Genomic DNA, 27519 nt, shown 5'->3' on the forward strand with positions numbered 1-27519 from the left:
TCCTTTTGGTCTCTGGGGCTGTGGCCTTGTCTTGTTCTTTCATTTAATCCGAATTCCTCCGTGTTAGCATTTTAAGCCTCTGCCGTGTGTGTGTGTGTGTGTGTGTGTGTGTGTGTGTGTGTGTGTGTGTGTGAAAAGCTACTTATCTCTTCTTCTGAAAGTAATAGCCTTATGAAGAAGAGACCATGTAGTGCCCAGGGTCTGGTGCTTCAGGGAGTGTCTCTGGTGTATATTGCATGCACACTGCTAATATACTCTGGCTGCTCTATCCTTCAGGCCAGTCTTCTGCAGAGGCTGTCCTTGGAGTGTTTGTTTCCTGGTCTGAATATGGCCAGGTGTGCTCTGATATGCTTGTGAAAAGAGACTTGTCACACCTCCACCAGGTCTGAGGCCCTGAAGAGCAATCTGGTCAGGAGATGTGGTGTGGGCAGAGGTTTATGCCGGCCTTCTGGGTAGGGGAGCTGCCATGCTGGGACTGAGGCAAGCTTGCTGAGAAGGGCAATCCCAATCCAGTGGGTGTGGAGCTTGGTATAGGCAAGTTAGGCAGCTAATGTTAATGCTGTACTGCTTCTTGCAGGTGACCCTGTATTTATGCTGAGGGGCAGATGGTGGTGGCCAGCTCTTTTGTTCCCAGAGAATGCTGCTCTCAGGGACATGCTCTGAGAAGAGTGAATACTCTCCCCACTGTGTGCCCTCCAGTTTTTGCCCTCCATGCTATCTGCCCTCCAGTTTTTGCCTGTCTTTTCTCCTGGAGCAGGGCACTGCCCTCGGGGTTCTATCCTAGTGCAGCCTGCTGACCTTTAAAATGTCAGACGTTAACTTCCACTTGTTGAAAGAACTCATAAAATGCAGCCCCTCTCATTTTCCAAGCCAATGGCTCTGGGGAAATGTTTGCCGTATGCATTCCCTTGTATGTTCCTTTGCGTTCACCCCCCCCCCCCCCCCCCCCCCGCAACTCCTTCTCCAGACCATGGCTCTTTTCTGCAGCATCTGTGATCCATTTCTCCCCTAAATCACATTGGTTTCCTTCTTTCTTCATTGTGGCCTCTTTTCCTTTAGTTATGCAGTTCTGTCAGTCTTCAGGTCTATTTCTGGGACATTTAGGATTATTTGATACTTATTTAGTTGTGTTCATGGGACAAGGCAAGCCTAGGGTACTCCTACTCTGTTGCCATCTTCTTCTGTATCTTTTCCTAAAATTTTTAGATTTTCATTTCTGGGGTCTCTCCTACAAAATATGAAATTAAAGGGTTTTATGTCTGCCAAAAGGATCTATTCAAACAAACCTCACCACCCTGAGTTGGACCAATCCCATCAAAAGATGGTCTCCCATTAGACCAATATCTAAGTCATACTTGGACCCAATTTATTATCCTCTCTTACTGTTCTTATTATTTCTCCTTGTGTGCCTTTTATTAGACTTCTAAATTCCTGAGCCCCTGTACATTTTCCAAGAGGAAGTTCATAATCTAAAAGCACACCCTATAATTCTTTTAAATATTTTTTTTAAAGTTTGAGAGAGCATGAGCCCAAGTGGGGGAAGAAGACAGAGAATCCAAAATAAGCTCTGCACTGTCAGTGCATAGCCCCATTTGGGGCTCAAACTCACAAACCATGAGATCACGAGAGTTGAAATCAAGAGTCACATACTTAATGGACTGAGCCACCCAAGTGCCCCTCTTTGAAAATTTTATACTGATCCTTTCAATGTTCTTCTTTCAAATGTGTTTATACTTTCTGTAACTTATTTTTTTTTATTATTTTTTTTAGCTCTCACAAACTTGGAGGCGTGTGACTAATCTTTTTGCTGAGCTTCTACCTGTCACCCCCTGATAAATGTTTTTGGTTGTGAGTTACTATCTCTGATATGGAAACAACTAAATCTCCCATTTTTCTTTTTTTATTTTAAGTTAATTTATTTTGAGAGAGAGTGTGTGAGTTGTGGCTGGAAAGAGGGAGAGGGGAGAATCCCAAGCAGACTCTGCACTGTGAGTACAGAGCCGGATGTAGGGGCTCAAACTCCTGAAGCTATGAGATGATGACCTCAGCTGAAATCCAGAGCTAGATGCTTAACTGACTGAGCCACCCAGGCTCCCATTCCCTTTTTCTGATAGCATCTCTTGAGATAGGGTTGGTGCATGTTGATGTTTTATGTCTGCCCGTATGCCTTCAATATTACTTTTCCTTTAGTATCTTTCTAGACTTTTTGCTTTGTTCTAAGGAAATCTTTTTTTCCTCATGTTTAATCAACCAATCTCTCTCCCTTTACCTTTTCTTTTTTCATGCTACTATGGTTCCTGATATGCTAGTAAGACAGAAGTCCATTTTTATAATGCTGTAGTGTTCATTAATTTCTTCATCAACATGACTCCAAAGGAACAGTGCTTTTGAAGTCCAGTAATTGTCCTCTTTAACTACATATTTTTGGGCTATTGAATTTATAGTAGTTTCATCTTTACCCAACAAAGTTGATATACTTTTATAATTGTCATTCCTTATTTATTGATCTATCCACAGTGAAGCTGCCTCTGATATGTAAAGCCAGAGCCAAAAGTTGCCTAATAACCATATTCAGAGTGAATAGGAGACAGAGTCCAGTATTCATTAAAACCCAATATTTAAGCCACATGAATCTAAGAGGCTAGCTTGGGGTGTCTGGCTGGCTCAGTTGGTTAAGTGTCGGACTCTTGATTTCAGCTCAGGTCATGATCTCACATTTCATAGGATCAAGTCCCATATCAGGCTCTGCATTGTCAGCTCAGAGATTGGGATTCCCTCTCTCGCTCTTTCTCTATGTCCCTTTCCTGCTCAAAATAAATGTTAAGGAAAAAAAAAAAAAAGGCTAGCTTGCTGCAGCTTTCATTGACCCTGGGCATGAATAAGAATGGAATTTGGTTATTTATGTGGTTACTAAGGTCTGACACTAACAAAAAAAAATTAATGTGGCAAAATATACATAACATAAAATTTACCATTTTAACCAGTTTTATTGAAGTATAATTAGCATGTACACCTGATATTAGTGTTAAAACATAATTTGACATTTGTATACATTGGGAAATTATTATCAAAATAAGTCTAATTATGATCTATAATCATATATAATTACAATTTTTGTCTGGATGGGAATTTTTATGGTTGACTTTTAGCAGCTTCTAAGTATGCAATACAGTATTGACTGTAGTCACCTTGCAGTACATTACATCCCCATGACTTATTTTGTAACTGGAAGTTGATATCTCTTGACTCCTTGTCACCCATCTCATCCACCCCAAACCCCCTTGACCCCTGGAAGCTACTATTCTGTTTTCTGTATCTGTGAGTTTTTTGTTCTATTTCACTTAAGTGAGACCATACAGTATTTGCCTTTGTATGACTTTACTTCATTTAGCTTCAGTCCATCCATGTTGTCAGAAATAGTGAGATGGTCTTTATGCCTAAGTACTATTAATGTGTATGTTCCACATATTTATCCATTCATCAGTGGGCACTTAGATTCTTTCCATATCTTGGCTGTTCTGAATAATGCTGCAGTGAACATAGGGGTGCCTATATCTTTTCAAATTAGTGTTTTTGTTTTCTTTGGCTAAAAGCTGAGTGGTAGAATTGATAGATCATATGGTAGTTCTAGTTTTTCTTTTGGGGAGAACCTCCATATCATTTTCTACAGTGGCTATACCAATTTACATTCTGCCAACAGTGTATGAGTGTTCCCTTTTCTCAGCATGCTTGCCAACATGTTAGTTCTTATCTTCTTGATAAAAGCCCTTCTAATAGGGTTAAGGTGATGTCCCTTTGTGGTTTTGATTTGCATTTCCCTGATTAGTGATGTTGAATACCTTTTTATGTGACTATTGGCCTTCTGTAGGTCTTCTTTGGAAAATCTCTATGTCCTCTGCCTACTTTTTAAATCAGACTTTTTGTTGTTGAGTTGTAGAAGTTAATATCCAAAATGTATTAAACTCTTATCAGATTAAGTATATTCACATTATTGTGCAGCTATCACAACTGTTCATCTCCAGAACATTTTCATTATCCTAAACTAAAACTCTATACCCATTAGTAACTTCTCATTTCCCCTTTCTTCCAGACTCTGGTAACCACTATTCTACTTTGTCTTTAAGAATTTGATTCTTCTATACATCTCCTAAGTAGTATCCTATAATATTTATCCTTTTGTGTCTGGCTTATTTGTAGTCTTCAAGGTTCATGTTTTAACAGGTGTCAATTTCATTTTTAAGATCCTATGGTAGGTATATCATTTATGTATACATCACATTTTCCTTATCCATCTGTTGATAGACATGGATGGGGTTGTTTCTACTTCTTGGTTTTTGTGAATGTTTCTATGAACACTGGTATACAAATATCTGCCTGAGTCCCTGATTCATTTCTTTGAGATACATGCCCAGAATGAAATTAGTGGATTATATGGTAATTCCAGGCTTTTTTTTTTTTTTTTTTTTTTTAGAATCTCAGTACTGTTTTTTTTAGTGGCCTTGCCATTTTACATCCTTGCCAACAAGAGGGTTATAATTTCTCTACATTCTTATCAACACTTGTTTTGACAATAGCCATTTTAATGGGTGATATTTGATTTGATTTTCAGTGTCCTAATGATCAATGTTTTAAGCATCTTTCCATGTTTTTATTGGCCATTTATATATCATCTTTGGAGAAATATATATCCAAGTCTTTTGCCCTTTTTAAAAATTGGATTGTTTTCCAATTTGAATTGTGGGAGTACTTTATTCTTAATACTCTTTATCAGATATGATTTTTAAATATTCTGTGTATGGCCTTTCCGCTCCCTTGATAGTATCCTTTGAAGCACAAAAAACTTTGAAGTCTAATTTACCTATTTTGCTTGTGCTCCTGGGTGTCATATACAAGATTAATCATTGCCAAATTCAATGTTGGGAAGTTTTCCCTGCTATGTTTTCTTTCTGTATTGAAAACTTTATCAGAATTGTTTCTAATAGTTTGTGGCATAATTTGAAGAACTGGAACTGTCTATATTATGTGCCACTCAAAGACTTTAGGGCTGAGGCCACGGCAGTCACAAAAATACACTCTTGCCCATAAAAGGAGGAGTCAGGGTGGAAGGGGCAAAACCTCTCTCAGAAAAACAAGACTTTTCCAGAAATCCCTAGTGGGCTTCTGCTTTAATCTATTGCCTGGAACTGGTTATATTGCCACTCTTGGCTGGAAGAGTGGGTGGCTAGGAAATACATACAGGTGGTGGTGGTGTCTTTTAAGCTGGCACATCACTATCTAGAGTAAAGATAAAGAATGAACAGGTAGGAAATATATCTGCAACAGGTTTTACATTTCACTTGGTGTATTTGAAACTTTTTCAGTAGAATTGTTTAAAAGTTTATGGCATATAGGCAGAATTCTTCAGAGTCTGGTATTAACATGTTAACTTTCCCTACTTTTATAGTTAAGACTGTTCCTGGAGATGGGAAGTAGGGGCTGGGGTGGGGGCCAATAACACATAGGGCAGGATTGTTACTTATGCCCATATCCTTTCTCTCTTGGGAGTGTATAAAATTGTACCTGTGTACTATATCTCTGAATAAGAAATTTGTGTTTTTTTATTTATTTAAAAAAATTTTTTTTAACGTTTATTCATTCTTGAGACAGAGAGAGACAGAGCATGAATAGGGGAAGGTCAGAGAGAGAGGGAGACACAGAATCTGAAACAGGTTCCAGGCTCCGAGCTGTCAGCACAGAGCCTGATGCGGGGCCTGAACTCACGGACTGCGAGATCAGGACCTGAGCCGAAGTCGGACGCCCAACCGACTGAGCCACCCAGGCGCCCCTGGAAATACGTGTTTTTTAAAGATGAACTTAAATATTCCATTCTTTCAGTTTTCACATATTACAGGTTGAATTGCTGTTATATCCATGAGCACTCTACAGAATGTCAAGTAACTTGCTTATGCTGCAACCAGCACTTAGATTCTGTTCTCTGGATGCTGGCCACCCCTTACGGGGAGGCTCCCACACCAAAGAGGGTGCACTGAATCAGGCCAAGTGTAGAAAACCTCTTCCTACAGTGATAACTCAGATCTTGCTCCCTCTCTGCTTCTCTTGGAAATCCATTCTATTATTCCATAATCTGATTTGGATGCTTGGCTGCCAAATATAGCTGCTCATTTACAAAGTGCTTTTGTCGGGCCATATTTTTCCAAACAGAACCTCTGGATTTGAATTTCCTTTCTGAATCAAAGAACACATATAATAACCTCCTTGTTATTTGTAATAAGAAATCTATAACAAATAATAAAAATAAACCTATTTGTAATAGGTTTTTTTAAATTCAGGGTATTGTAGAAGTTGTGACTTCTTCACATTTAGTCTTTGTAAATCAAGTTATGAAGAAAGTCAAAGAAAACTCCATTCAAAAGGTAGCAATAAGTGGAGGGAACAAACCCAAGTGCTTATTTTCTTGGAAAAACAAGACAAAGTAACTGGTTGTTTTGGATTTTCCTAATATTGAGCCTTAGATAAAATAGTATATTACCTCTGTGTATAAGGAATTCTCATATATTTACAGTGAACCATTTACAGCCTCCAGTTTTGTTCAACTTAATTTTCCCTTAAAGATCCTTTTGGATCTCTTTTTTCTATTTTATAAGACCCTGAAGTTATGGAAATGATAATATGTTGTGTGGTTTCCTATTTTTGCATGGCCCTCACAGGTGGACCACTTACCTTTAAATGGAAATTTCAGTCTCTACATTCTTTAGCCTTGGGAATGATGAGCCCTTAATAAAGAGAAATTCAGGAAATGTAAGTGTAGTAGTTAAGCATTTTTATCTTGGCTTATTTTACTGATTTTATTCCTTAATCCTAAGACCTGGAATTTGACTTTTTTTAAAATATGGAATTTATTGTCAAATTGGTCTCCATACAATACCCAGTGTACATCCCAACAGGTGCCCTCCTCAATGCCCATCAGCTACTTTCCCCACCCTCCCATTCCCCATCAACCCTCAGTTTATTCTCAGTTTTTAAGAGTCTCTTATGGTTTGCCTCCTTCCCTCTCTGTAACTTTTTTTTCCCCTTCCCCTCCCCCATGGTCTTGTAGCTTTCTCAGGATCCACATAAGAGTGAAAACCACACGGAGATAACACCTCATGCCAGTCAGAGTGGATAAAATGAACAAATCAGGAGACTATAGATGCTGGAGAGGATGTGGAGAAATGGGAACCCTCTTGCACTGTTGGCATGCCACTCTGGAAAACAGTGTGGAGGTTCCTCAAAATACAATGTGCCATTTTAAAATCTATTTCAAGAGAATGAGTCCCTGTTTCTCATTTCTGTTCCCAATGCACTGATTTCTCTGAGATTAACTTCCTGTGCTTAATATCTGGGTCTCAACAGCTGATTCCCTGTATTTGGGCAGGTTTTATTCTGTGAGCATTATGGGAACATGGAGTAAGCCTTCTAAAAGTTAACTCTTTGTTGGTTTGAATATTAGACATTCTACATGAAATTGTGATTTGGAAGAGGAGCTCTTTTAATTCAATGGCTCACATTCTGTAATGGCTTGATGGGACAGTACATAGAGTGGTGAGTTATGCAGAGAGGTTTGAAATCAACAAATGACTGTTTTGAAAGTATGCTATTTCTTGCCTGCTTTTTGTGGTATCCCGACAAATATTGACATGTATTCTTTACATACAATGTAGTGAAAAGTTAATGTTGGAGTAATAATCTGTTTTGAGATGGAGTATGATGGAGTCTTCCCTATAAAATAGTTTGCCTTGGGGCACCTGGGTGGCTTAGTTGGTTAAGTGTCTGGTTCCAGCTTAGGTCATGATCTCATGGTTTGTGAATTCTAGCTCCACGATGGGCTCTGTGCTGACACCTCAGAGCCTGGAGCCTGCTTCAGATTCTGTGTCTCCTTCTCTCTCTGCCCCTCCTCTACTCCTCCCCCTCCCTCCCTCTGCCCCCCTCCTCAAAAATAAACATTAAAATATTTTTTTTACATAGTTTGCCTATGCACATGCTTACATACAACTATGAATACTATGCTATGGGGTTTCCACGTCAATATTTTTTTCCACTCAGGAACTTTTAATTAGGGTGGCCAAAAGATTGTTTTGTTTGATCTACAATCCTATCCTGCTCTACAAAGCAATTCAAAGTTTCAGGTCCCAAGCCTTTGTTTCTATATTATAGCATTATGTTTCCTTCAGTATTCTCTACAACTTGACAAGCTGATGCTTTCTTTTTTATATTTAATAGCTATATTTAGTTCTCATGTTCTAAGGTTTTGTTCATTTTTCAAAACTGCAAACATGGAGTCTGTTTTTTGGCCCTAAAACATTGCTGTGGTGAATGGGGTATTCAAATATATCTTGTTGGGAAAGATCGTGTCTACATTATATTCTGAGCTGAAAACAGATTTCCTATTAGAGAAAGATGACAAATGTGATATTTTCTCTGTATATCATCAAGCAAACTGTTTTTAGAGTAGCTTGGGGGTTTTCTGCTCATCCTTTTATTCATTCAGTAAATATTTATGGGATGTCAATTAGTGCCATTGTTCCTAGGCACTTGGGATTCAGCAATGACCAAAAGATTCTGGCTTTTGTAGAACTTAGATTCTTGTTCAGTGGTTCTCAAATTTTTCTGCATATTAGAATCACTGGGGAAATGTTAAAATTCTTAGGGCTTTGCTCCATGCCAGTTAAATCAATTTCTTGGGAATAGACACAGGGGTCAGGATTTTTTCTTTTTTCTCTTTTTTATAACTTCGCTGGTGATTCCAGTGTACATCTAAATATGAGAATCATCAATCTATAGCAGAAGTTATCACATTATAGCATTGATACAAAGGGCTTTCAGAATAGTTTCTGAATCTGTAGTCTGGAACTAGGCCTAGGAATTTGTATTTCTAAGTTAGCAGGTGAAGCTGATGCTGCTGGTTTAGAGACTCAGCTTGAAGAATAACTGACCTAGAGCCTTGACACTTAATGTGTGGTACATCAACCTCAGCTTTTTAGAAGTACAGAATCTCAGGCCTCATCCCAGACATCCCAGGTGATTCAAATGTATGTTAAAATTTGAGAAGATCTGCTTCATTGCACTTTGTCACATGCATGTCATGTAAACTACAGATTTATCTTCTTACTCTTGAACATTGTCTTTTAACATAAGCTGACAATGCACATTTTGGAGAGAAAGCACTCTAGTGGTGATTTACAATGAGATAAGCTGTGATAGGTCTTTTTCTACAAAGGGTTATAGTGGCAAATACAAATGAAAAAGAATAGGCTTAATTCTCCTTGTTTGAAAGTAAGAGCTCTCCCTTCCTCCTTTTCCTAAAATGTTTACTTTAGAAAACTTATAAGTTCATTCTTTATCACTTTGAAGTGTATGTAAAGTTCTACTGAAAACCCTAAATTACCTAGGAATAAATCTAACCAAAGAGATAAAAGATCTATGCACTGAAAATTATAGAAAGCTTATGAAAGAAGTTGAAGACACAAAGAAATGGAAAAACGTTCCATGCTAATGGATTGGAAGAACAAATACTGTTAAAATGTCAATACTACCCAAAGCAATCTACCCAAAACAATCTACGCATTCAATGCAATACCTATCAAAATGACACCAACATTCTTCACAGAGCTAGAACAAAAAATCCTAAAATTTGTATGGAACCACAAAAGACCCCCAATAGCCAAAGTAATCCTTAAAAAGAAAACCAAAGATGGAGGCATCACAATTCTGGACTTCAAGCTGTATTAAAAATTGTAATCATCAAGACAGTATAGTACTGGCATAAAACTGGATAACTAGATCAGTGGAATAGAGAACCCAAAAATGGACCACAAACATATGGCCAACTAATCTTTGACAAAATAGGAAAGGATATCTAATGGAAAAAAGACTGTCTCTTCAGCAAATGGTATTGGGAAAACTGGACAGCAACATGTAGAAGAATGAACCTGGACTACTTCCTTATACCATATACAAAAACAAAATGAATGAAAGACCTAAACATAAGACAAGAAGCCATCAAAATCCTAGAGGAGAAAACCAGCAACAACCTTCCTGACCTCGGCCACAGCAACTTTTTACTTGACAGGACTCTGGAGGCAAGGGAAGCAAACAAAAAGACTGTTGGTAACTCAAAATTAAAAAGCTTCTGCACAGCAAAGGAAATAACCAGTAAAACTAAAAGGCAACCAATGGAATGAGAGAATATTTGCAAATGACATATGTCAAATAAAGGGTTAGTATCCAAAAATCTATAAAGAACTTATCAAACTCTACCCCCTCCACAAAACCCCCCAAATAATCCAGTTAAGAAATGGGAAAAAGACATGAATAGACACTTTTCCAAAGACATCCAGATGGCTAATAGACACATGAAAAAAAATGCTCACCATCACTCATCATCAGGGAAATACAAATCAAAACCACAAAGAGATACCACCTCACACCTGTCAGAATGGTTAACATCAACAACTCAGGAAAAAACATGTTGGCGAAGATGCAGAGAAAGGGAACCCTTTTGCACTGCTGGTGGGAATGTTAAACTGATGCGACCACCTGGGAAAGAATATGGAGTTTCCTCAAAAAATGAGAATTACCCTATGATCCAGCAATTACACTACTAGATATTTATCCAAGGGATACAAAAATGCTGATTTGAAGGGGCACATTCACCCCAGTATTTATAGTAGCAATACCGACAATAGTCAAATTTTATAGATAGAGCCAAATATCCATTCGTCAATCGATGGATAAAGATGTGGTATTCATATACAATGGAATATTACCTGGTGATCAAAAAGAATGAAATCGTGCCATTTGCAACAATGTTGGAACCAGAATGTATGATGCCAAGTGAGATAATTTAATCAGAGAAAGGCAAATATATTGATTTCACTCATGTGGAATTTAAGAAACAGAACACACAAACCTAGGGGAAGAGAAGGAAAAATAAGCTAAAAACAGAGAGGGAAGCAAACCCTGAGACTCAAATATAGAGAACAAACAGCGTTGCTGGAGGGGAGGTGAGTGTGGGATGAGCTAAATGGGTGATGGGCATTAAGGAGGGCACTTGTTGAGATGAGTACTGTGTATTAAATGTATAAGTGATGAATCACTAAATTCTGTTCCTGAAATCATTACTATACTATTTGTTAACTAACTTGGATTTAAATTTAAAAAAGTATGTAAAACTTTTAAAAACTAAGGAGGTGTCCAGCCAAGACCTGGGAATTATCTTTGAAATATAATCAAGGGGGATATTGCTCCTATCTCCCAGGCTCTGTGAGGTAGTAGGAGTAACTTTGGTGGGTCACTTCCTCCAAATTGTAAAACTACATCTTTTCATAAACTAATGAGAAGTTAATTTTTCCTTCAGATAGAGCCAGTTAGCTAATGCAGATGGTCATCCCAATACCAAGTGAACTGGGGATGAACTATGTGTCCAAATGGTTGGGTCAAATCCTTTTGAAGACTAGTTGTTTCTCTTTCAGTGGGTTGTATGTGCTTGACTATATGGAGTGTGAAATTTCTATGTGTCTTTACAATCTTAGTGTATTGCCTGTAATGCATATCACATTCTGGCTTAATGATTATTCAATTTCAATTCCTTTCTTTTTTGCTTTTGGGAGGGATTTTATGGGCGGGAAGGAAATTTTGTTTTTAAGTCTATTTCCCCAACAGACTCTAGTCAGCATTTTATTCACTTACCTGACTACTCTCCTCCACTATACAGCAATGGCAGTCATTCTTCATGTGACATTTTTTGAGGGAAGTAAGGAAGAGAGGTATACTAGTAGAATATAAATCTTATAAAAATAAGAGTCTAATTTAGATATTCTTTTTCCAAGCTTCAAAAAACTCTTAATTATGGAGTTGTTCAATCACACATAAATGTAGAAAGCGTCATGTAATTAACCACTCTGTACTCCTTTTCCATCTTGTTTCATATATATCCACTTTTGGGTTTTTTTGGCTGAGGTATTTTAAAGCAAAATCTAGATATTCTAGAAGTGAACCTGGAAATACTTAAATATGTGTCTCTAACACATTTAAAAAAAATAACAATAGCCAAACAACAGAAACAGCACAAATGTCTATCCGTGGTTAAATAAACAGATGTGGTACACCCATATAATGGAATATTTATAAAATGAAGAAAGTACTGATGCATACTGCAACATGGATGAACCTCCAAAACATGATGCTAAGTGAAAGAAGCTAGGCAAGAGAAGTCACATGTTGTATGATTGTTTTTTATATAAAATATCCAGAATAGGTAGACCCATAGAGACAGACTACAGATTGATTGTAACCAGGAACTAGGGGGAAAGAGGAGAGAGGAGACACTGATGAATGGAAAAGGTGTTCAATACGGAGTGTTGGGACTGTTTGGGAATGAGATTGTGTTCAGCATGTTTAATTTAGTCCTTCAGGATCTCTTCTAGGACAATAAAAAGTGAAGAGGTGAATATCTGAAGCAATTCCAAACTAAAAGGTTACAATGAGAATAAACATTATTCAAAGTGAAAATAATTGGAGAAATTTTTATTTATTTATTTAAAAAAAAATTTTTTTTTAACGTTTATTTTTGAGACAGAGAGCATGAATGGGGGAGGGTCAGAGAGAGAGGGAGACACAGAATCTGAAACAGGCTCCAGGCTCTGAGCTGTCAGCACAGAGCCCGACGCGGGGCTCGAACTCACGGACCGCGAGATCATGACCTGAGCCGAAGTCGGACGCTCAACCGACTGAGCCACCCAGGCGCCTCGAGAAATTCTTTAGGTGGCAAGGTCAGGGAGGACCTTTTCTGAGGCTGCAATATTTAAAGTAAGGTCTAGATGTTGGAGAGGCTTCCAGCAGAGTCAAGGGCCTTCAGGTAAGGAAGAGGTTTCCCAGTTTGAGGAATTGAATGCAAGTGTGGATAATAGATGGGTCTATGCAGACTTTCCCTATAAGTGGATTGGTCATGTGTCTGGCTTACAGTGTAACTTAATAAATGGGACTTAAGTATTCAGTTCATTAAAGAATGATGAGTCACCATCTACTTTTCTCCTAAAGCCTGGTGGGATGAGGATATTTATATCGACTGAGGCAAGGCCAATCTTATTTTTATCACGCTGCTCATCTTTTATGAAGAAAAGAGGTATGAAAAATGCTGATAATACTGGACACACACATACCCCTAGCATAAACACCTGGTATATATCCAACATACATCCAGTATATAATACACTGGGCATATATATGTAGTATATAATGAGGGTATGCACATCTTGCATGTAATGGGGGTATTTACTAGGATAGGATATAACAATACAACAATTTCTTCAGAAGAGAAGGTTGGGGTGTAAAACCAAGGTATTTCAGAGGTAGAGGAATGGGGACAGCAAGGGGGAAGGAATCATCTCTTTTAGTGTGTGATGAATAGAAATGGGTATCATCAACTCTGTCCTTGAGCTGTGTGCCATAAACAAACCATTTTAGCTCTGTAAACATCAGCTGTGAAATAGGAACTATAATAATACTCCCACAGAATTAATGAGATAATGATTGAAACTGGCTCAGCAGATTGCCTGATACAACATAAACCCTTAAATATTTTCTACTATGGATGTTACAAATTTTTTTGTTCCTCAGCTTTCTAGATCTTCTTGAATTCATGTTTTCATATTTTTATACCTTGGGTTCATATTTTGACTTTAGTTTTTGGTGGGTGGTGTTTTAACAAATGCTCCCATAGCAAAATTGTTAAAGTTTCAGAATGGCCTAGATTTTCCCTTCTGCCTCTTAATACATTTTAAATAAGTGAACAACTTTTTTGTTACTAGAACATATGTTATTGACTGTAGTCAGTACATTCATATTGGTAGTTCAAACAAAATGGTAATTGGATTCAACTGTTATTCAAAACATGTAGCTGTTTGATAGAATTAAATAGCTTAGATGCTTTTGTGTGTGGAAATTGGCATGCTTAGAAGCATTTAAGTACCATTTGTAAACTAAGTGTGGTATTAGATGCTTTTGAAGAGGTGGAGATGAATTAGATACAAATAATGTAGGTTTAAGATTTTAGTCCTTTTCTAGCATCTTTAACACTTACTCATTAGACTCAGAGCACATTAAGTTTATTACATTTCATGGATTTTTCTTATATTTGCAGAAACAGAAGTTTAGAAAGGCAAAATGAGTTGCCCATAAGGAGTAAATTATAGTAATAGGATCTGAGTTTGTTTATTGTTTTGACTCCCAAGCCAGCATTCTTTTAACACCTAAAGATACAGGTAGGTAAAGTATATATTCATTTACTTAGTGACTGAGGCTAAGCATAACTTCTCAAGTAACAAATCTAAGCTCTATACAGTAGGGGATATTGAATATAGTACAAGTCCCGCTAGATTTTCTAGTCCAAAAATATGCTCAAATATCAGTTCTGCCACTTACTCTCTTTGGGGCCTTGGATGAATCACTTCACCTTGAGATTTCTCTCCTCTTTTGTGACAATAAAACTATAGGGTATAGTGAAGCCACTGATAAAAGTAAAATGCTCTACAAATAAAACATCCCATTAATTACAAGATATTTATTTGAGATTTATAACATTTTAATTTTTGAGAATTATGATTTTCTACATGCGGCATTTGAAATATTTAAGGAATGGTTTAGCCAACTGTGGAATAGGCTAAACATTTTCACATAGGAAGGTTTTGCTGTGAAATGTTTCTTTAAAAGGAATCCTCAGCATACTTTAGAATATTTATCCCATTGTTTGTTGAAATTCATATAATGAGAAGTCATGTCATAGTTCTGTCATCCCCATGTATTATTCTTTAAGATGTTGAAAAACTATTCTTACTCCCCCTCTATTCTGAATTCTGGAGGCTAATAAGTTCTTTAGTATGCTAAGTACTTTTAAAAACTTTTGCTAGGTCTTCCAGTACTTGTAATAAAAGTGTTCTTCCTTTCTACCATTTGGGCTCTTCAATTGCCAGAAACCATCAATGTACTTTTAAAAATGCCGATTAGGGAATATCTTACTAATTGCTTTTGATCTGCCTTAAAGAGAGCAACTAGCAACTCAAATTTTATCTTTGGGGATATGAACATTCTCGTGACCAAATTTGAGTTTTTGGTCCTAAAAGTTTATCATAGAAAAAATGATGCTTCTAATCACACAAACATGTTCAATGAGTTAGGCTGATGTTTTTCTCCCATCTTTTTTTTCCTTTGAGATACAAAGTTGAGATCTTTCTTCCTTCATGAGGGGTTAGGTTTCACATGTGTTTATATTTAGTACCTGTGGGAGTCTAACCTGATGATTAATGGTTGAGAATCATTTTAAAAAATGTATGGCTGAAGGCAGAAAATAAAGTGCTGATTGGTTCATTAAGCAATTCAATCCCAAACCGTAAAGTTTAAGTTTAATCCTGCCTGAAGCCTGACTGATCCTGTCATAAACACTTTTCATAAACCTTCCACTTAAATCTGGTATTGTGGTTTTATTAATCTACCAATAATTCAAAATGACATGTAGCAATATAAATCTATAAGATGGATATCATAAAACTTACACCATTACAAAACCATGGGTAATTACGTAAAAATGCCATTTCCTTTGGTTAGGTATGTCTTTCTGAATTGCTGTTTTTCCCTTGGTTGAGCAGATGTGTTGACTGTAACACTGTCTCAATGTGTTGGTATGCCTGAAGGAAAAGAAAGAAATTCAGATAGTCACTGATGGTGTTTAAAAAAAAGTTCTGGAGTTCAGAGAGTCTTATTTGCAAAACTCAGGGAGCAATTTAGCAAAGCCCTGTGTTTGTGGAGCTTATGTTCTCTGGGAAGGTTCCTTTTCTGTGTTGCTATGTGGAATTTTTAGCTCTTGGATTTAATGGCTATATTGATATTCTGTGGATGTGCCAGGGCTCATGTGCTTTAGGCACACATTCAGAAACTCGAATGAAATCCCAGCTGTCAGACTTTTTTTTTTTCTTTTAGGAGGAGGGCTTTTTACTTCTGAGTCTAGGGGTTAGATGAACTCTCAAACTAGATCATAGTAGACTTTACAGGATTGGAGTAATACAGTATTTCTGAGGTTATTTGGAACAGAAGACTGCATTTTTATTTTATATGGGGCAGAGAGGCATTTCCAAGAATAAACTTAGAAGGAGCCCATAAGAGCTAGAGAGTATATTTTCATCGCCTGCTATAGTTGCTCAACAGCAGCAATCTGCTCTCAAATAAAAGTGAGGCTTGAAGGAGTGTTCAAATACCTACGATTGAACCCATGGGACATTTATGCTTTTATAAGACAGGTGTTGGAAAATATCTGAAGCCATAAGATTCCCTCCCCCCTCCCCCAGCTGCAGGTGCTTTATGGGTTTAGACTGACTATATATGAGAAAGATCCACATTGTGACAGGGGATGAAACCAAGCATTACACACTGTGTTTTAGCACTGTCACAACTATATTTCAGTAAGATATGTGTGTAATTATTTGAGGATCTTCTTCTCTGCTAGATTTTGAATTCCTCTATAGTGCTTAGTACAGCATGGTAGGTTCTCTGAAGATTAAAATTTGGCGTTCTTACGTGGAAGTTTAAGATCTCCACAATAGCTTCTAGGCATTATGTACTTATAAGATTTGTGTCTCAAAAAGCTTGCATTCCTTTAGTCTTCCAAATATAAGAAAACATAGTAATAATGTGAACTTGAATATCACAGTTGGCAACTGGCACCAATCCTTTGCCCAGCTCCTGACCTCAGACAAGGCAGATAGAGGGTGCGGGTGGTAGGCTAAAGTTACATGGTGGTGGAGGGCGGGGTGGTTGGGGGGAACATGGACAGGAAGGTGAAATCCTGTGGGGAAACCTCAGGCATTCAGCAATCCCCTTCCTCAAAAGTGGTAAAGAAGTTAGGGTCCTAGTAGTCTCTGGACCCATTCTCTGTGGCTCACGCTGAAATTCACCCCCTACTGCCTGGCCCCTAAACTACCATATTCTTGGAATCCCTGCTTCTTTGAAACCCCTCTGATATTTAAATTGCAACAGAAAATTATCAGAGGTGCCAAACTACAGCCAGAACAGATGGATTTAGATAAATCTTGCATTTCATTAGCTTTGTGTTAATGGAGGCCTATATTTTACCCAAGGGTTTTTGTTTTTGTTGTTTGACTCCATTGATAGCCACATGTCAGGGTTTTACTGGAGTACAAGTGGCCTCATCTTATATATCCATCATTATCACTGTATATAGATACGGAGAAAGTAAGTTTTAATAAATATTGACCATGTAGCCTATTCTCCGTTGAACTATGTGGTCTATTGCCATTAGGGAGAAATTTTATGGCAAGTCAAAATGTAAGTTCTGCATAGTACAGTATCCTATTGCTGTATGATCAGATAACAAAACAAACAGGTATTTTCTAACTTTCTTCCATCTTTATGTGATAGAGTGCACATTTTGACTTCAACTTTCAGACTGTGCAAATGATTTTCTTATTTACATCCATTCATCACATTTTAAGGCTCTTCAGCTCAATATCGAAATACTGGAGAACTAGGAAACATCAGAGCCAGAATCACAATTTATTCTATTTTTGCCATCCCAATAGAGATACTTTTAAGATACTTTTATCCAAATAAGATAATTATAATACACAATAGGAAACACTAATTGTAGGAAACACTTTGCAAGCTGTTAGTTGAAGGCAAACAGCTGGATACCTTAAATAATTGATGGTGGCTATCTTCCTTTTAACTTTTAAAATAAGACTGCTTGAATTTGTTTTGTACAAGGAGTCTACATATCTGTCCACTTTGTCCTTTTCATGTCAAGGGAACAGGAGGGTGAAAATGGACTCATCTTTTGAGCAAATGAAACTCACCATTCCTCTTTTTGGTGCTTTTGCTAAAACAGTACTAATTAGGAAAAAAGAGAAAGCAGTTGGGAATTCTTTAGAGCTTTGAATGAATAAGAAGAAAACACTTTCATTCAGAAATAGAGCTGGACTCCTATAAGTTTTTCTTCCAATTCCAGCCTGAAGGTAAGGAGGGTTTTCCTCCTCAATACAAAGTAATTCTCAAACACCAGCTAGGAGTCTGTTAGTATCAGAATTGAGTTGAATTATCTACCAGGAGTTAGCATCAGATTCCACAAGCTAAGGACTCAGTCTTACAAGACTTCCCTCTATCTCCTACCTCAGAAGTTAAAAGCTGCAAGTTGTTATGTGTGCTTTTGACCAACTGGCTGCAAATTGGAGGTTCCAACTTCCTCTTCCTTGGATTCTATTAATTTGCTAGAGCAGCTCACAGAACTTGAAATGCTTACTTACCTTTACCAGTTTATTAAGGGACATAATAAGATATGAATCGACAGCCAGATGAAGGGATACATGGGGCAAGATACGGGGAAAGTGTGTGGAGCTTCCATGCCCTTTCCAGGAATACCACTCTCCCAGCATCTCTGTATGTTCACCAACCTCTGGAAGCTCTTTTGAACCACCTCCTTTCCTGTTTTATGGAGGATTCCTTACATAATCATGATTGACTAAGTCTAATCTCTCTCTGGGGGTAGGGGTAGGGCTAAAAGTTCTACCCCCTAATCACATCGTGGGTCCTCCCAGCAACCAGTTTCTGCCTTTAGGTGAGGTTCGAAAGTCACCTCTGTAACCTAGCAAAAGACAACTTCATGCTCTTATCATAGGAAATTCCAATGGTCATTGGAGCTGTGAACCAGGAACTATGGACAAAGACAAAACATATAGGAGGATTATCTTTTTGTCATCTGAGTGATGAAATACATATTTAAGAACTATATCTGTCAAATAAGTGATCAAATATGTATTTTTTACATATCACAATATCTCAATAGTATTTTTTGTTTTTAACATTATGCTTTTAGATAAGAGCCCAAGAGTTTACAGCTCTAGAATTTGCCACCTGGCTTACCAAATGGAGTTAAGATAGGGAAGAACAGTATTAATCTACAAAATAAAATTGCTGTCAAAACCTAGAAAAGAAAAACCTATTTTATGGGTCTTAATATATTTGTCTTTTCATTAGGTCATAAATATTTAGAGAGCCCAATTGTTGGCATCCTAGTAGTTCCATACTTTACCCATCTTCTGAGAGCAATAGAAAACTCCAGAAATCTTAACTTTAAAATGCTTTTAAAAACTTACTGTAAAAACTAATACACAATAGAGTTAATTCTTTTTGGTATTCGGTTATAAGAATTATAACAAAAGGACAGTCTTTATTACCATCAAGATACAGAAGAATCTTACTACCCCAAATTATTTCTTCATGCCACTCCTATTGACTAAACATTTCTTCCTGCCTCAACCCCTGGCAATAATGATCTGTTCTGTCTGTGCAGTTTTACCTTGTCCAGAATGTTTTGTAAATGAATAGCCTATCGTGTAAGGCTTTTTGATTCGGGCTTCTCTCAATATAGTTCAGATGTATCTATGCTGTTGTGTCCATTTCTTTTTATTGTTGATGTGTTCATTCACCAACTGAAAGATAACAGGGTTGTTTTCAGTTTTGACTGATTGAAGAAAGTTGCTATAAACTTCTTGTATTGTAAATGGGGCAATAAGGCCCCCTCATGTGGCCTTTAAGGGTCATTCTAACATGATCACAGAAATTAAACTCCTGGCATATGAAAATCAAGGGCTTACTTTACTCCTAGGTCCTAGAAGAGGGGATAGAGGGGGCCATACAGAGGAGCTTCTAGGGAATGGGTTGAGCCAATCAAGTGGGAAACTGAGAGTGTTGAGGACCCAGGGACAAATGCCTCTACTGGGGCTCAGGGTGGAATTCCCAGCAAAGGTATGAGGGAATTGATTGGTGCACTTGACTGTCACTAGGTAATAGCCAGGGGAGGGCAAGAAGAGGAACTTGTGGCAGCAAGGACAAGTCTTATCCTGGTGTTACCTGGTTGCCTGGGTGGAATGCTCACAACCTTTTCTGGGGGATGTTGAAGCATCAGGGAAACAGGAAGTCTTAAAATTTTCTGATACATTTCTGAATACAGGTTTTGATGTGACCACTGTTTTAATTTCTCTTGGGTAAATATGTGGAAGAGTAATCACCATGTCATAAAGTTATATATGTTTAACATTATAGGAAATTGACAAACCATTTTCTAAAGTGAAATTACCACTTCGTTTTCACTGAAACTATGTTCTGGTAGCTCTGTATTACACTAACCTTTTTTTTTTTTTTTTTTTTTTTTAAATCTTTCTAGTAGGTATGTAGTCCAGTCTTGTTTTAATTTGCATTTATTTAATGACTAATGTTGAGCTTCTTTCTATGTACTTATTTGCCATCTGTATTTCTTCTTAGGTGGAAGTATCTGTGCAAGTTTTTTGCCCATTTTTTTTTTTCCTTACTGAGTTTGGAAAGTTCTTCAATTCTAGATCCATGGTCAGATGTGACTTGCAAATATTTTCTCCCACTTTCATGGCTTATTCCTATTATTCTCTTGACAGTGTCTTACACAGAGCATAACTTTCAGTTTTGATGAAGTTAAATTTATCCTTTTTTTTTTTTTTTTTTTTTTTTTAAGGAATCACGATTTTAATGTATCTAAGAATACTTCACCTAACTCAAGATCACAAAGAATTTCTGGAAGTTTCACAGTTACAGGTTTTAAATTTTGGTTTACCATGAACTTGGAGTTGTGGATTGAAGTTTTTTTCCTGTTTTTGTTTTCCTGTTTTTTGCCTATATAGATTTATTCTCACCTTATTTATTTTTTGAGAAAGTTATTCCCCCCCCCCCCCCCCCCCATTGAATTGCTTGTGAGCTTCTCTTCAATTTTTATTTGTGTGGGTGAATTTCTAGACTATTAAACTGAACCATGTATGTTTTTGCCAATATAGCACTATTGATCATTGTAGCTTTTCAGTAAGTTTTTAAATTAGTATGTGTTCTCCACCTTTGTTCTCTGTGGAGTTTTGACTGTTCTAGTGTTTTTGCTTTTCTATATAAATTTTTGAATTTACTTGTCAATATCTAAACGTTGTTGTTGTTGTTGTAGTAGGATTTTATTAAATGTAGAAATCAACTTGGTGAATATGGTCTACCCAGAAGTATCAAGTGTTCCAGTTCATGAAGATGATGGCACTGTATTTATTTAGACCTATGGTTTCTTTCATCAGTTTCATAGTTTCCAATATACATACTACTCAGGTTATCTAGTTGGCTTGAATTTGGGGAGTTGTGTATTTCAAGGAGCTTATGTTTTACTGAGTTGTCAAATTTGGTGTATTTTTGTAGTATTTTCTTAGTCTACTTTTACTATACTTTGAATGACTGTAGAATCTATAGTTATGATTCCTTTTTAATTCCTGATATTTGTAATTTTTGTTTCTTTTTTTTTTTTGTATTGATTTGGCTGAATGTCAATTTCCTTTTCCATGAATCAGTTTTAGGTTTCATTTGTCCCCCTTTTTTGTGTTTTCAATTTTATTTTTCCCCTATTTCCTTGTACTTTTATTTTTCTGGTTTATTAAGGTTTTTCTTTGGCAGATTAAGGTAGAACAACTACTTGATACCTTTTTTTTCTTTAATACATAAATTTAATGCTATAAATATCCTTCTAAGCACTGATTTGGCTATATCCCCTGAATTTTAGGATGTTGTATTTTCATTTAATTCAAAATGGTTTTTAATTGAGACTTCCTCTTTGATTCAGGTGTTATTTTGAAGATTTTCAGTTTAATTCTGTTAGAGAACACACTTTCCTAGAACAGTAATTATTCAAATTTATTAAGATTTGTTTTATGGCTTGTTTTTATGATGGTGAATGTTTATGTGTCCTTGAAAATGTGCATTTGGCTGTTTGGTGAAATATTCTATAAAATGTCAATAGGGTCAAGTCAGTGAATAACACTGCTAAAATCTCCTATATCCTTGTTGCTTTTTGTTCTTTTTGCTGTATTTTTTATTGAGAGAGCATTGTTGGATTCTGCACATATAGTTGTGAGTTAATTCTACCACTGCTATCCATTTTTTAAAGATGTATCTTGAAGCTTATTTTTGAGGTAATACACATTTAAGCTAATTATGTCTTTGTGAATAGACTTATTTTCTCATTAAGTCCCCCTTTATTTTTTTATTTTGAACTCTATTTTTATTACTATAATCACCCCAGCTTTTATCTAGGGCTGAATTTTCTCTCCTTTTACTTTTAATCTATTTATATCTTATTTGAAGTGGATTTCTTGTGGAATGGATATAATGTTTTTAATCCAACCAGACACGTCTTTAATTGGTATGTTTAGACCTTTTCTATTTAATGTAGTTAATGATATGGCTAGACTTTAGAAGCATTATTTTAGCATTTCTTCCCTTTGATGTTCCTATTCTGCGTTTCCCCCCTTCTTTTGGTTATTCCAGTATTTTTCAGTGTAGCATTTTTTTTTAAATTTTTTTTTCAACATTTTTTATTTATTTTTGGGTCAGAGAGAGACAGAGCATGAACGGGGGAGGGGCAGAGAGAGAGGGAGACACAGAATCGGAAACAGGCTCCAGGCTCTGAGCCATCAGCCCAGAGCCCGACGCGGGGCTCGAACTCACTGACCGCGAGATCGTGACCTGGCTGAAGTCGGACGCTTAACCGACTGCGCCACCCAGGTGCCCCTCAGTGTAGCATTTTAACCTCTGGCTCTATTGCTTCACATATTTAACCAGTTATGCTAGGAAATAAAATATGCACAACTAATGTTTCAGAGTCTATATAGAGTTAGTATTTTATTTAAATGAAATATAGAATCTTATAGTAGCATAGGCCCCTTTATCCTTCTCTATCTTATTTACTTATTTTTTTAAATTTATTTTGAGAGGATGCACAAGGGAGGGTAGGGAGAGAGAGAATTCCAAGCAGGCTCCCTGCCCAGCACAGAGCCTGATGAGGGGCTTGATCCCATGACTGCAAGATCATGACCTGAGTTGAAACTAAGAGTCAGGGGCTTAACCAGCTGAGCCAGCCACCCCTATCCTTCTCCCTGTATTTTAGAGTGGTCAGCCATATTATAGCTATATACATTGAAAAACCTCACCAGAAAAAGTGTGGGGTTTGTTTTCATCAAAAAAAATCTTTTAAATAACTTAGGATAAAAATATTATGCAAACATGTAACATTTATTTTACTTTTCACTCCTGTATCTGGTAACATTTCACAAGCATAGTTACTAAGGCTGCTTTAAAGTACTTGGTTGATGATTTCAACATCTAGGTCATTTTGGGATTGTAATTGCAGGTCTTTTCCACTGAGAGTTGATCAAATTTTTGTAGTTACATGTTGGGTAACTTTTTATTGTAATATTTTGAATGTCACATCATGAGTTTTTTAGTTCTCCAGATCATGTTGATTTCTACCTCCCCAGCCCAACCATCTTAAATTTTTGAGGCAATCAACCTATAGCCAACATAGGTTTATCGCTTTTTGTGGGCAGGATTTCCAATGTCAGTTCAATTTTCAAAGCCTTCTGTGTTTTGACTAAATTCTGTACATGCCACTCAGGGCTTATTTCAGCAAGTAAATTGTGTTTTGTACTATTCAGCTTTTAACCTTAGCTGTGATCTGGGTTTCTGTTGTGCATGTAACACATGAATCAGGGGTGAGCTGAGAACTTTTGCTAGATCATAGAATTAGAGAATTCCTATTTCCATCTCTCTACAGGAATTCCTCCCTCCCCTCACCTCCTGCTGCCCCCCTGCTACACTCTTTGGCTTCTAGGATCTGCTTTTCTTGTTCTCTTTCCAGAAAGGAATTCCCTGAGATTTTTTCTCTCTGTGCTCACTGAATTTTTCCATAAGTGGGGCCATCCTTTGGTCAAAGCTGAGAGAGAAAAGATGGTATATTAGTTTGTAGAATTTCTATAACAAATAACCATAAAGTAAGTGATTTAAACAGAAATTTGTGTCACAGCTTTGAAGATTAGAATGGAGATCAGGGTGTTGGCAGAACCAGATGCCATATTCCCTCCACACTAGGGTAGGATCTATTTTAGGCCTCTCTCCTAGATTCTGGAAGCTCCTTGGTTGTGGCAGTATAATTCTGATCTTCACATGGCATTCTTACTGTGTGCATGTCTCCGTGATCAAATTTTCTTCTTTTAGAAGGATATCAGTCCTATTGGATTAAGGTCCACCCTAATGACTTCATTTTAACTTGATTACCACTGAAAGGACACTATATTCAAATAAAGTCACATTTAAGTACTAGGGGTTAGGACCCTGACATTTTTTTGGAGGGACACAATTCAATATGTAATAAGTAAAGGAGGGGGGGATTTCCTAGAAACTAGTCACTTGACGTTATCTTTTCCAATGTACTTACTACTTACTTCTCAGAATTTTTAGGTAATTGCCTTTTTGTATTTTGTCCAGACATTTTTTACTATAGTTAATTTACTTCCAACTGGAAGTTGTAACTTTTAAAAATAAAGATCTTTTAAGTTTAGGGCTGTGCAAGTACTTACAAGATTCAAGTACTTGCCACATCAAGGAGATGTGGCAGCCAAAATGAGAACCACAGTTAAAATGGATGGCAGGTTAAAAGTCTATTTGGAGGAGACTTTGGGGTCTAATAAGCATCAAACTAGTTTGGGGTTGAGGTGAAGTTTATTCTAATCTCTGAAATATTATGATTTAGAGCAACTCAGCTTCATACTCCAGTTCTCATTCAGTGGTGCTACTCATGATTGATTTCTTGGGGTAAGAATTTGGCAGTATGATTAGGACTAGAAAAATAAGTTGAATATTATTTCAGTGGTTGCTATTTATGATAAAGGTCCCTTCAATTTATCATATACTCATTAACTGCTTTCTGGGGTTACAAAGGTATATTAGAAATAATTCCTGAGATTAAAGAGTCACAGTATAGGAAGGGAGTGAAAAATGTGGAGAAGTAATTGTTGTATTGATATGCTAACTGCTATGAGGTAAATACAAAGGCACATAGGATAGGGATGGTGTGGGAGGGCGAGAGCTTACTGTGGGGGAAGGGGGCAGAAATGGGGATTGGTGAAGGGCTATTTCAGGCAAAAATCATCTCTTCTAAGAAAACAAAGCTACAATGCAAACAGGCTTTAGGTGTCAAGGGTGCTCAGGTACACATTTTTTTTGAATATTATCAAAAAGTGTTATGTATTGGTCCCCTAACATGTTAGTCTATTTGGTGGCCAAGATAGAAATGAATAACGGCCTAAGGAAAAAACATATTTCAGACAAAATAAAACACTTGCTACTATTTTTGAGATTTTCTTTTAAGCATTGATCTGAGAAACATCACACAGGATAGAAATCTAGAAAGACCTCAGGAGAATGAACTTTTATCCCCACAGGCACATTTCTATTTCTTTGGTTCATTACATTCCGTAATTCAGAATGGTTCATTCACGGTTTGATCTGGTCATAATCAGGCACGGAAGGGGAAGTAATTTGTAAATGCCACCCAAAGTTAGGTTGTGCCCTAAAGTCTTTTATTGGAAATCTTATTTTGTTTTAGAGTTAACTGGAGAACAGTTAATTGGACAAGGCAGTGGAGAAAGGATTAATTTAAGTTTCTATGAAAATTGGCACTGAGGACTCCTGTGAAACATACAGGGCAAAATTTGTATAGTTTGCTCTTGCCAGTTATTATCTAGCACAACTACAGTGATATTTATCATAAAGTGAGCCTACTAATAGAACTGTTTGGGCTGTTCTTTTCTAGCAGGTTCTCTTATACTGTTTGAACAGCTACAATTTCAGATAGCACATCTAAAATTGCACTGAATCGATCATGTTGCAATCATCTTGGACGAAAACAGAAAAGTTGTTCTCTATGGTATCAGTGCAACCCACAGTCTCAGAAGGATGTAATAAGTAAATTTCATCTTGGGATTGGGGATCAGAGCCATATTACCCCATCTGTAGTCCACAAAGCTACTAATCTGTAATTTCTTTTTTTAAAAATTAAACTGAAAACAATTTAAGCACAGAACAAACTCCAGAGTCCTAGAATTATAAGTATCTAAACAGTGCTTGCATTTTCACCTACCACAGCTCCATAGCATGCCCTACAAAGTAACGAATTCAGAACCTCTTACAAGGGGTCCTTGGTGGCCAGCTTGTTGAACGTCCAGTTGAGGTCATGATCTTGCCTGGAGCCTGGTTTGGATTCTGTTGCTCCCTCTTTCTCTGCCCCACCCCTGCTCATGTTCTGTCTCTCAAAACAAAACAAACAAAAAAACATCTCTTAACAATCCCTGCAAAAAATATGCCTGCCTTTTCACACAGCCCTGCCTAGTACATGTTGTCCCTTCTGTTAGAAATACATTCCCTGATTTGCCAGCCACCCTGCCTAGAAAATCTTCTATTCATACTTCATAACTTCATTCAAATATCACTTCCTCTCTAATGCCTTTTGGTTTTCCTAAGCAGAGTTACTCTTCTCCCTTGTAAACTTATAGGAATTGAGTCATACTTATGTTATAGTCCTAATTAAGTTGCACTTCAGTTTACATAGTTACTTTTCTCTCATGACTTGTGGCTGTCCGCTCCTTCAGGATCTTTGTTTTCCTATTGTAGTAGACGCTTAGTAAATATTGATAGGCAAATGTTTCAACAAAATAATCTTTGGGGGGGGGGGAAACCTAATATGATACCTGGAAGGAAAACCTATTAGACCTCAGATACAGTATTACTGTGCTGGGTCTTTGCCCATCCAGATCTATTATTTACCTTTTTATATCCTCTGTGCACAAGGAGGCTAAACTTTATAGACAGAATTAATGTGGTCCCTTACTCCCCAGCTTTGGTTGTGTTTGGCCAAGGGGACCAAAGATAGGTGATCAGAGTGAGAAAAGCATAGATCTGGGTATTTCGCCACCCCCCCCCCCCCCAGCTGCCTTTTACTATATCTTACTGGGTTGGCTAGGTACCTCTGTCAAACTCACAAATGGTGAGATCATGACTTAAGCTGAAGTTGGATGCCCAACCGACTGAGCCACCCAGACGCACCTTTGGACAGATTCTTAAGGAATGTTTCATGGAATAACTTTCCTTAGGTTATTACTGAATATGTGACAAAACAAGTATCTTTCTATTTGTGAGTTTAGGAAATATGGAGTTCAATAAGTTCAATTAGTATTGTAGTACTTTTCAGAGCTCTAACCTAATATTCTGAGTGTGAGATAGCATATAGTGTTCCCTAAATATATTACTACTGGAAAGTATGCTATGGTGATAGTATTTTGTTTTGTAGCATTGCCATTAGTGTCTCACAAAACTAGGTGTTTTTGTTTTTTGCAAAGTTCCAAAAACTCTGCTGTAGCTTACCAAGGACAGACCATTGTGAAATGTCAACTTAAACTCCTTATTACCATCAGTTTTCCTATTCAGAATATTTGTTTTATTATAGTACCAATCTAGGAGCTTAAATCACTATTTGGATACTGAATTGACTATCTGGTTTTGTCTTTAGCTCTAAAGAGTGTCTTGAACTAC

At 37.1% G+C, this 27519-nt stretch overlaps 1 pseudogene; it reads right to left on the reverse strand.

Moving 5' to 3' along the window:
* Positions 1–246: 246 nt before the first annotated feature.
* The window catches only part of LOC125168112 (ferritin light chain-like), a 31203-nt pseudogene continuing 3930 nt past the window's right edge, over positions 247–27519 (reverse strand).

This window comes from Prionailurus viverrinus, chromosome B3 (assembly GCF_022837055.1).
Source record: "Prionailurus viverrinus isolate Anna chromosome B3, UM_Priviv_1.0, whole genome shotgun sequence".
Classification (NCBI taxonomy): Eukaryota; Metazoa; Chordata; class Mammalia; order Carnivora; family Felidae; genus Prionailurus; species Prionailurus viverrinus.